A 10295-nucleotide genomic window follows, 5' to 3' on the forward strand; every position below is an offset into this window, starting at 1 on the left:
ACCTGATGGGCTGAGTATGACCCCTGGAACCCATGTGGTGAAAGGAGAGAACCAACTCCAAGTCTCCCCCTGACCTTCATACCTGTTCTGCGGCACTCCTGCATTCACACACACATACATACACAGAGAGATGGGGTTGGGGAAGAGAAACACAAATAAGCAAATTCATTGAACTTGACCTTGGACCGAGATATTGTGAAAGGATGCGTGACTTGCACAGGGCATTGCAGTGAGTCATCCTGCAGGAACTTGCACCTCACCAAGACACAGGTTATTACTGGACATAGTCCCCAAGGAAGATGGTGAGCTGACACCAATGCAGAGGCCTGGCTCCTCACTAATAGAGTCTGTATCACCTCAGAAAGCCAGAGGAAACCACTCACGAACCCTGAACATTACTATAGGCAAGATCTTGCAGGAGGCACTTAGTCTGCAACTTGAGGTGTCAGGGCAAGTCTGAATAGGCCAGTTTCCTCTGGTTTATATTGTTTTCCCCCTGATAGTAGTGAACTAATGAGCCTCCACCACCCAGACATTGAATCTTGGAAAAGACAATAATAATTTCTTTTTACTGACTACAATAAACCAAACATGCACTGAGTACTTTATATACACTGGCTCACTTAGCCCACAAAATACTTCTAAAAGTTGAGATGGTCAGTGTCCTTGAGTAATGAGGATTCTCTTTCTAAACTGAACCCTTATCATGAGTTCATGATAATGAAACACGCATGAGGCTTTCTGACCAATGGAGAATCACAACTGTTGAAAGGCCACCAAGGCATATTTGACTTTCCAGGGACTAATCAAAGCCTCTGAGACAACATGAATGAAACAGAAATGCACAGTGAATGCACACACTAATGCAGACACTTGCATTGATGATTTATGGTTTCTCAGTAGCTACAGTTGTCTTGGAGGGAGGATGGCACCCACAGAGGCATAACAACAAAATGCATAACTAGTCACACACAGTCACTTAAAAATCAACACATTACATTCAACAATACAGAAAAATCACATATCAGAGGAATGAAACACACACACACACACACACACACACACACAAGGAAACCAAAATATAAAGTAAAATACATCATGGAAAGTCATACACAAATATATCAATTACATAGATATACCTCAAATCTTAGGAAGACAAAAACTACACAGTACATACATGTGCACAGCCCCCTCAGAATAATGGTTCTGGTTGCCACTGACATACATGAAGGTGTTTAGTCAGCGAATCTCTGATCCCTTTTTACTCACAGGCACAAAAATAAACATTACCTTGAAATGATCAAAATGGCAACACACACTCATGCATGCATGCAAACACTCTCTCTCTCTCTCTCTCTCTCTCTCTCTCTCTCTCTCTCTCTCTCTCTCTCTCTCCTCTGAAGGACATGCAATCATATACCAAGCACAGTTCACAAAATACAAGCTCACACATGCCCAGAGGTGTAAAACCAAGAAAATACAGAACATGACTTCAGGTTGCTGCATACATATTATATCTTCAGACCTTTCAGTTTCCTCTATTTAACTGTGTCTTCACATAGATGAAAATGAAGGAGGAAACAGAATGAGAGCATGGAAAATATTTTAGACCAAATGGACTGATTTGGAGACTCCCAAACAGAAATAAATGGACTACTCTCATGGGTGTAATTCAGAACTGTGTGTTCTGGATCTAGAGGGGTAAACTAGCCAATTACATAACACACACACACACACACACACACACACACACAGAGAGAGAGAGAGAGAGAGAGAGAGAGAGAGAGAGAGAGAGAGAGAGAGAGAGAGAAAGAGAGAGAGAGAGAGGGAGGGAGAGAGAGAGATGGTGCAATGAAGTACATGTGCCAAGACACAGAGTCACAGAGACACACCTTGCCCTCCAAGAGCTCCCAGCTCCCAGTGACCTCTCCCAGCCCTTGGTTTGCTCAGGCACCTGATAACCCACTTCTCTGAGCCCTTGGGTTCCATTAAGGCTACCAAGAACAAAAAGATCAATGGCCATCTTATGTTATCCCAAGACCTTCTGACTTTTCTCCGTCTAACCTTGAGCTCCTGAATATAAGCAGGATACCAAAAGTCCCAAGGAGATTCCCAGAGCTCCTGGTAGGGAAAAGAATGAAGCAGAATAATTAGCTTTAATTCCTGCCAGTCCTTGGGGATGAGTCTGCATGGGGGCTGGGGCAGAAAAGGCCAAGGAGTAGAGGAGGCACTGAGCTGCTCAGAGTCACCTAAACATGTGTCTTCCACATCAAGCATATTATTAGTCACCACTACCACAAAATATCTGAGACAATAAACTTGTGGAGTCCAGGACTATTTTATCCCAGTTTTAGAGGTTCCATTCCATGATCAATTGTCTCCATTATTTCCTGCCTGTCCTGAAGAAATGTGTCATGTTGGGAGTGCATGGAAGAAAGGCCTGCTTGTGTCATTAGCAAGAAACAATAGTAAGTCCAACAGACACCCTTGCCACACACCCTGCTTCTTAAAGTTTTTCTCACCTTGCAGTACTGCCACTCTGGGACTAAGCCTTCAACATGAACTTTTGAGTGAGACCCAGCCAAGGGTCTTTGCTAGATCTCAATCAAATATAGAATCATGTCATATAGAAATGGGGATTTTTTTCTTTCCTAATTTTAGCCCTTAATGTCATTCTCTTGTATTTTCCTTGTTGTGGATATGTTCCTCTTCTGTAGCTACAGATGAATACAAGTTGATGAATTTGTATGCCAAAAAAGTTAAGGGTCAGGAATCTGAGGATTGTACATTGAGCTCTCCCATGAAGATGTAATCTGCTCACAATAAGCATGTGGCTGTGAGGATGGACTGATGGAGCAGACCTGAGAGTCATCAGATTGGCAAATGATTAACTTTTATGTGGGTTTTACAGGTACTAGGATTAGAAGAGCTCAGAATCTAGCAGCATAGTACCTACAGCTTAATAATAAATCAGTCTTTCTATGTCTGGGAAACTAGCTGGTTAATTAAAACTGCTGCTGTGATAATTTCCTGCATTAATTAATATAGGAACACTCCTTCATTGCTGGTGAAAATGCAAACTAGTACAACCACTTTGGAAGTCTATCTGGTGTTTTCTCAGAAAAATGAGAATAGGGCTTCCTCAAGACCCAGCTATTCCACTCCTTGGAATATACCCAGAAGATGCACTACCACACAACAGGGACATATGCTCAACCATGTTCATAGCTGCCTTATTCACAATAGCCAGAACATGGAAACAGCCTACGTGTCCCTCAGTAGAAGAATGGATAAAGAAACTGTGGTACATCTACACTATGGAATGCTACTCAGCTATTAAAAACAAGGAATTCCCAAAATTTGTAGACAAATGGATTGAACTAGAAATTATCATAATGAGTGAGTTCACCCAGAAGCAAAAAGAGTCAAATGGTATATACTCACTTATATCGAGACACTAGTCCAAGGTGTACGTCCCCATGAAAAACTGTACCTACCAGGAAAGTGGGTCAGAGGGGAGGGCATCCTATTGAGACTTTAGATGTGAGAAGCCTGGGAGAATGAGGAAATAGAAGGATCCAGAGGGTCCTGGAAAACTACAGGCGAGTCTGGGCCCTGGGGTCCTCCACAAACTATGGCAACAGCCAAGGAAAATATAGGCAGTAACCTTCGAACCCCTACCCAGACTAGCTGATGGACAGGACATTCTCCACCGTTAAGTGGAGAAGGAGATCTGACTTTCACACAAACTCTGGTGCCCCATATTTGACCATGTCCCTTGGATGGAGATGCCTGGTGGCACTTAGAGGAAGGATAACAGGTCACCAAGGAGAGACTCAATGCCCTATGAGCATATACAGGGGGAGGAGGTCCCCCTCGGTCACAGACATAGGGGAGGGGAGAAGGGGGGCGGGAGGAAGGGAGGAATGGGAGGATACAAGGGATGGGCTAACAACTGAGATGTAATATGAATAAATTAATAAAAGAACTGTAAAATAAAAAATAAAAAAGTAAAGTGAACATAAAAAAAATAATTATTCCTTCTACATTCTCTTTCTTCCAAAGGCTCAAAGATCATAGAGGAAGAAGGAATGCAAAGATCGTAAGAACCAAAGGTAGCAGAAGGCCACAGGGAAAACGTTTTCAGTCACAACATGGCAGGGTCATGTATGAAGTCAGAAGCTAAGACAGCATTTACCAGACATGTGCAAGATCAATACAGACAAAAACCTGGCACATTTAGGAGAAGCAGGCATGAATTCTCACCCCTAGCTGAGGACCTATTGGCAATTGATGGCTTTCAAGAGTTGAGGAGTCAGCTTTAATCGAGAATTTGGTCCATTATAGAAGCTGTCTATGATACAGCAGGTGGCCCCTATACCCATGCACAAGCTGGCATCACTATATGGACTCCATGGGAAGAAAGAGAAAGGGGAGGGAGGAAGGGAGGGAATAAAGAATTTGGCAGGGAATGTTGGTGGTTTCTTAGATAAGATTTCTATTGGTTTCTATTAGTTAGAGTGTTGCTGCGATAAAACACCATGACCAAAGAAACTTGGGGAGGAAAGTGGTTATTTGGCTCACACTTCCACAGCACTGTTTATCACTGAAGGGAGCAAGGAAAGGAACTCCATCAGGGCTGGAATCTGGAGACAGGAGCTGATGCAGAGGCCATGGAGGAGGGCTTCTCACGTTCCCATGCCTTGCTCAGCCTACTTTCTTATAGAACCCGGGACCACCAGCCCAGGGATGACTCACCTACAATGGGCTGGGCACTCTCTTGTCAATCACTAATTAAGAAAATGCCTTACAGCTGGATGTTATGAAGGGTTTTTTCTCAGTTGAGGGTCTCTTTTTTCAGATGACTCTAGCCTGTGTCATGTTTAAATAAAATTAAGCCAAGACTTTGGAGTTATTAAAAGGAATTGGTGAAGAGAGGTAGAGGGTGGACTTTATCAAAACACATATATGGGTGCATAGAAGTTCTCAAGCTACAAAAAATAACAATTATATCACAAAATCAGCTTTTTAATGCAAAATTGATCTATCAGAGATTGTCTAGTCTAGTATTTTCAGTAACTCTTGATGCAGATTAAGTTTTGGCTCATGCTGCTTCAAACAAAGTGATACAAAATCCAATTTTATTTAATGGGAGTACACTTTCAGATAATCATTAGTTTACAAAATTTGGTTAGCCAGAGTTCTTCCTAGGATAGTGCAAACTTAATGTCTTCCATTGTTACACAAATTACAAGAGTGTGCCTTGCTACCAAAACAATGTAAGCTTCTCAGTTCCAACTGAGTGAGCCCTGGAATTTACCAGAGCCAGTGCATCTGTGGAGGTCTGGTGCCCCCACCTCTGCTGGGAGTTGAAGGGTCACAGAGCTTAACTATAAGGAAACCATTGACAACATGAGTGCCCTTGGTAGTAAGGAAAAGGAAACCCCTACCCTTCTGTAGGATAGAGCTCTTAAAAAAGCATACTTTAAATCAGTGTAACTGTTAACTTACCCTTTGGCAATAAGGAGTGTCCTCATTAGAGCAACTAGTTCAACTTTTTAAAAGAGGTTCCCCATTAAGAGGCAGTTTCTCAATCATTTCAGCCAAGGTGACCACTATGTGTGCCACCTAAAGGGTTCCTAAGTTATCTATAAGGGAATTTCCAGCCACAAAAGGGTGAGTTGTGGAGAGTTTTGGAAGCCGGGCATGGTGACTCACACCATGCAGAGGCAGGCGTATCTCTGTGAGTTTGAGGCCAGCCTGGTCTACAAAGTGAGTCCAAGACAGCCAAGGCTACACAGAGAAAACCTGCTCAAAAAACAAACAGAAATGGGGATGAGTTGTGGAAATGTGAGAGGTTGTTCTAAGAGGCTGGGTAAGAGTGAACGTAGGGGCTCCCCAACTTCTAGACAAGTGGGAAGTGGTATGAGAGGAGAACGAAACAGGAAGGAGGGTTGCTGGGTATAGATCCAGGATAGGAGCCAAAGTAACCTGAGAGTTTTCCAGGAATAACAGATGAAAAGTCTGCACCCGTGAGGGTCCAAGGGGAGAGAGAAAAATGACTGAGGGGATTGAAAAGGTAGGGGGTAGAGTATACAGAAATAGGCTGGAGTGGGGGTGACATTGAGGGCCTCTTAGCTGAGTTCAGCTGCCACCACTGGGGCCTAAAATAGTGGCTGCTATTAGCATACAATAGAATCCAATTGTTTAGACAAAAAAGTGACAGTTTTGTGAGAGGACCCAACACGTAGGGTCAGGACCCCTGATGCTACCCCAAGCATCTCATCAATAAAGAGATGGTAGAGCCAAAGAGTCTGGAAGGGCCAAATCTGGGGCTGTTACAAGAGCATCTTGGAGTAGAAAAAATGGCAGTGAGCTATAGCCTTATGGATGAGAGGCCCATTGGGGGTTTTCTTGGCTGCCTGGTATAGCGCCTTAGCCATAATAGCAAAATTGGGAATTCAATGTCTGAAGAACCCTACCATACCCCAAAATGAAAGAATCTGATTCACCATAGTTTGGGTCTATTGGTCCCTCAGAGTCACAACTCGGTTAGAGATGAGGGTCTTAGAGCCACGGCTAAGTTGAACACCCAAGTATATAACAATGGGAAAGCATAGTTGAGCCTTAGATGGAGAGACATGGTATCCCAGGGAGCCAGTATGTTTCAGAAGTAAATAAGTGGCACTCTAGAATAGATATAGAGAGGGGCTGCAAAGAAAGAGATCATCTATTAATTGGAGAAGTGTACTAGGATTAAGATCAAAGGAGGAGAGGGCTTGGGCCAAGTCCTGGCCAAGGAAATGTAGGACTATCCTGATCACCCTGAGGGAGACCTGTCCTTCTGCACTGCCTTGAAATCCGTATATTAGGCTCCTCCCTAGGTGAAGGCAAAGAGAAAATATGAGTCAACGTGTAAGGGGACAGTAAAGAGAGCAACCTTTAGGTCTAGGAGGTAAAGAGGGATGTTGTAGGAGGAGTGTTAGAGAAGAGGGCGTAGGGGTTGATAACTGTGTGGTGAATTGGGATGATTCCCTCACTAATGAGGCAGAGGTCCTGAACTATGGGGCGGGCAATGAAGAGATTAAACACCAGGAGAATGGGAGCATTTCAAGGTGAGTCAATAGGAATCAAAATCCCCAGCAATAGGAGGTGGGTAATGATGGGCTTGAGAACACGTGATGTGTTTCGGAAATGGACAACTGGGGTCTGGAATGGAAGGAGGAACGGTCCTTAAGGAATGCTAGGATTGGCTGGTGGTGGGTAGCAATTACTAGGGTGGAGTTATCCCAATATTGGAGGTCAGGATCTGGTAGGGTAGGGACAGGGAAGTCTGGGGTCAGGATCTGTGAAGCAAGCAGGAGAAGAGGATGGGAGTCAGAAGAGATTACGGGGGGCAGGGAGAGGATGAGAATATCTTAGCCAAGTAAAGGTGTTGGACAGATGGGCATGACCAGAAAAGACTGAGAAGAGTCATCCTGTAAGAATGTAAGGAAGTGGCAGAATCTTAGGTGGAAATGAGGGGATTCTGTCCACCCCAGTAACAGAAATCAGTGACAGAACTATGGGAGCTGAGTGAGAGCTCAAAACGGAGAAGGTAGTCTCCATGTCCTTCAGGAAGGTGATGGACTTGTCTGCTACCTGGAGCCTACCAGGGCTTGGCGAGGCTGATGGAAGTCCCCAAGCCTGGGTGTCCCCAATCCTCTGCTGGGCCAAGGAGCTGAAGGCACCTCATACGGGTCTGAGGTACCTGTGCTGGTAGGGCTGGATCTCCATGGTGTGGCACAGAGGATAAGCCCACTCAGATTAATGGCTTCTTTTTCTTTGGTTATGATGATTACATATATGGACAATAAATATTCAAACACAACCTGCTGAATCCATTTCTGTTGCTTGTGTGTATGTGATTTCATGGCCGACTACTTTGAATTGGACAACCAATTGGGTAGTTGAGCTGGATCCGACCTAAAAGCCGTTTTTCTATGGTGCAGTTCTCATAGCACCAGAATATGCTCTGCATTTGATACCATAACAATGACCCCTGGGAGATGTGTGCATGCTGTGATATGCTATGGAGGGCAGCACCTCACCTTTACACATGGCCTGGGAAAGAGCTTGTCACAACTGTGTAATCCAGAACAACTGGCTTATAAGTTTCTAGAAAGTCTCCTGTCTTTGCCTCCCAATTCTCATATGTAAATTGAGATTGCAGATGCTTGCATTATTGCTGCATCTGACTTTTGTGTGCATTCTGGGGATCTGAACTCAGGTCATTGGTCTTGCACAAAAGGCACTCTTGCCCAGTGAGCCATCTCTCTCCCTAGGCCAAGAAAGAATTCTTGAACTGGAAAGCAAGCTGTTAGATGACAGATAAATTGAAGCATAATGAGAAAGAGAACTGAATAATGCCCCAAAGAAGATCTGAGACTTGAGGATGTACTCAAGCACTTAAAATGTATATGATTAAGTGGTTGAGAAGAAACGAAATATTAACGAGATCAGAAGTAATATTTAATGAGATAATAGCTGTGCATTTCCCAAAACTCGTGGATGCAATAGCCCATATAAAACACTTCAAGAATCCATCAGGATGAATACACAGAAAACTGGACCTTATCGTACCCCGAACTATTGAGAAACAGGACAAAAGTATAGTTTAGCAGAAGGTACAAACAACACAGGTTACTTGCAAACATTTGTTGTTGGTAGCTGAAATCTCAGCATGTGAAAAAATTGTCACAGGATTACATTTTTAATTTTTAATTTTTAAGTGTTTGTTTTGCCTGTGTGTATTTTTGTGCACAATGTGCATCCTTGGTGTCTGTGAAAGCCAAAAGAGGGCACTAGATCCCTGTAACTGGAGTTACAGGCAGTTGTGAATCACCGTGCTGGAGCTGGGAGTCAAAGCTGGGCCGTCTGAAGAACAGCCAGTGCTTCTAATGACTGATCCATCTCTCCAGCTCCTAGAATGTATTTTCAGGAAAATAATATACACAATGAAATATGTAGACACAAATCATTGAAAATATTTTCAATCAAGATTATAGCCATTTTCTTTGGATCTCATGAGAATTGGACAATTGTGATGGTTAATCATACACCTGAAATTGCTTAAGACCATAAATCCTATAGTGTTAGTATGTTATACATATTATGCCTCAATTTAAATTTTTGACAGAAAGAAAAGAATCATAATTTACACATAAAGCACACTCTCACACAAGCACAAAATAGAAAATAACATACTATTAACAGGTTAGTAAGGGAGCTGAGCTTGGTGACACACAGCTTTAAGCCAAGCACTCAGGAGGCACAGGCAGGTGAGTCTCTGGGAGTCAACGCCAGCCTAGTCTACCTAGTGAGTTCCAGGATAGCCAAGGCTACATACTGGGACTCTGTCTCAAACAAACAAATGATTAACCACCACCAAAACAAATTAGTAGGGGAAATGAAATTACAGAAATACATACTCAAATTGCAGACAAACATTTGCAATAAGTGTCTCAAACAGAAATTAGGAATGTGGAAAGTATAAATCCAAGTGTACCACAGTTACATTAAATGTTGATAATTGAACTCTCTAGAAACATAATTTTCAAGGTACATGAAGAAAGAAAAATTCAACTTTACATTGTTATAAAGTATATACATCACACGTGTAGGATGTTGAAAGTAAAATTATTGAAATAAGCATGTATTCACTGATACATAAAAACTGACATTCGATGCTGCCTAAGAAGTAATGATGACAAGGCAGAGGCTGTCTACAAAGATTAAGTCAACTCTTGCCTATTATAAAGGCTCTGATATGTGCTGATGGAATGACACATGTTTACAGAAGTGGCCAATTTCTATAGTGTAATCATCCTTTTGATGTCTGACTTCAAGCTACGAGTGTGATGTCATAACTGTCCAGTTGGGAAGATATGTATACAAACAGCATAAACTCAGCACAAGCCTGCTTCAGCCCACCAGGATAGTGAGTCATTCTACTAGGCATAGATAATAACACTAGCTATATAGGATTGTGAACAAGCAAAGACTAAGATAAAATTGAAAAAACTCAGGACATATTGACATATTAAGAACACTGTGCAGGACTTGGGATGCAGCCTACAGTTAGGGAGTCCCTCAGGTCAACACCCAGAACTGCATCAAATAACCAAAACAAAAACTGGAAAAGCCTGCATATAACAATGCAATACATTTCATACTAAGCACACAGAATTATCAACTATACAAAAAATTTAGGAAATATACGGTGAAGTGTTCATAATAAGTAGAGTGAATGTCTT

Source organism: Acomys minous (assembly GCF_964271855.1).
Source record: "Acomys minous genome assembly, chromosome: 10".
NCBI classification, from domain to species: domain Eukaryota; kingdom Metazoa; phylum Chordata; class Mammalia; order Rodentia; family Muridae; genus Acomys; species Acomys minous.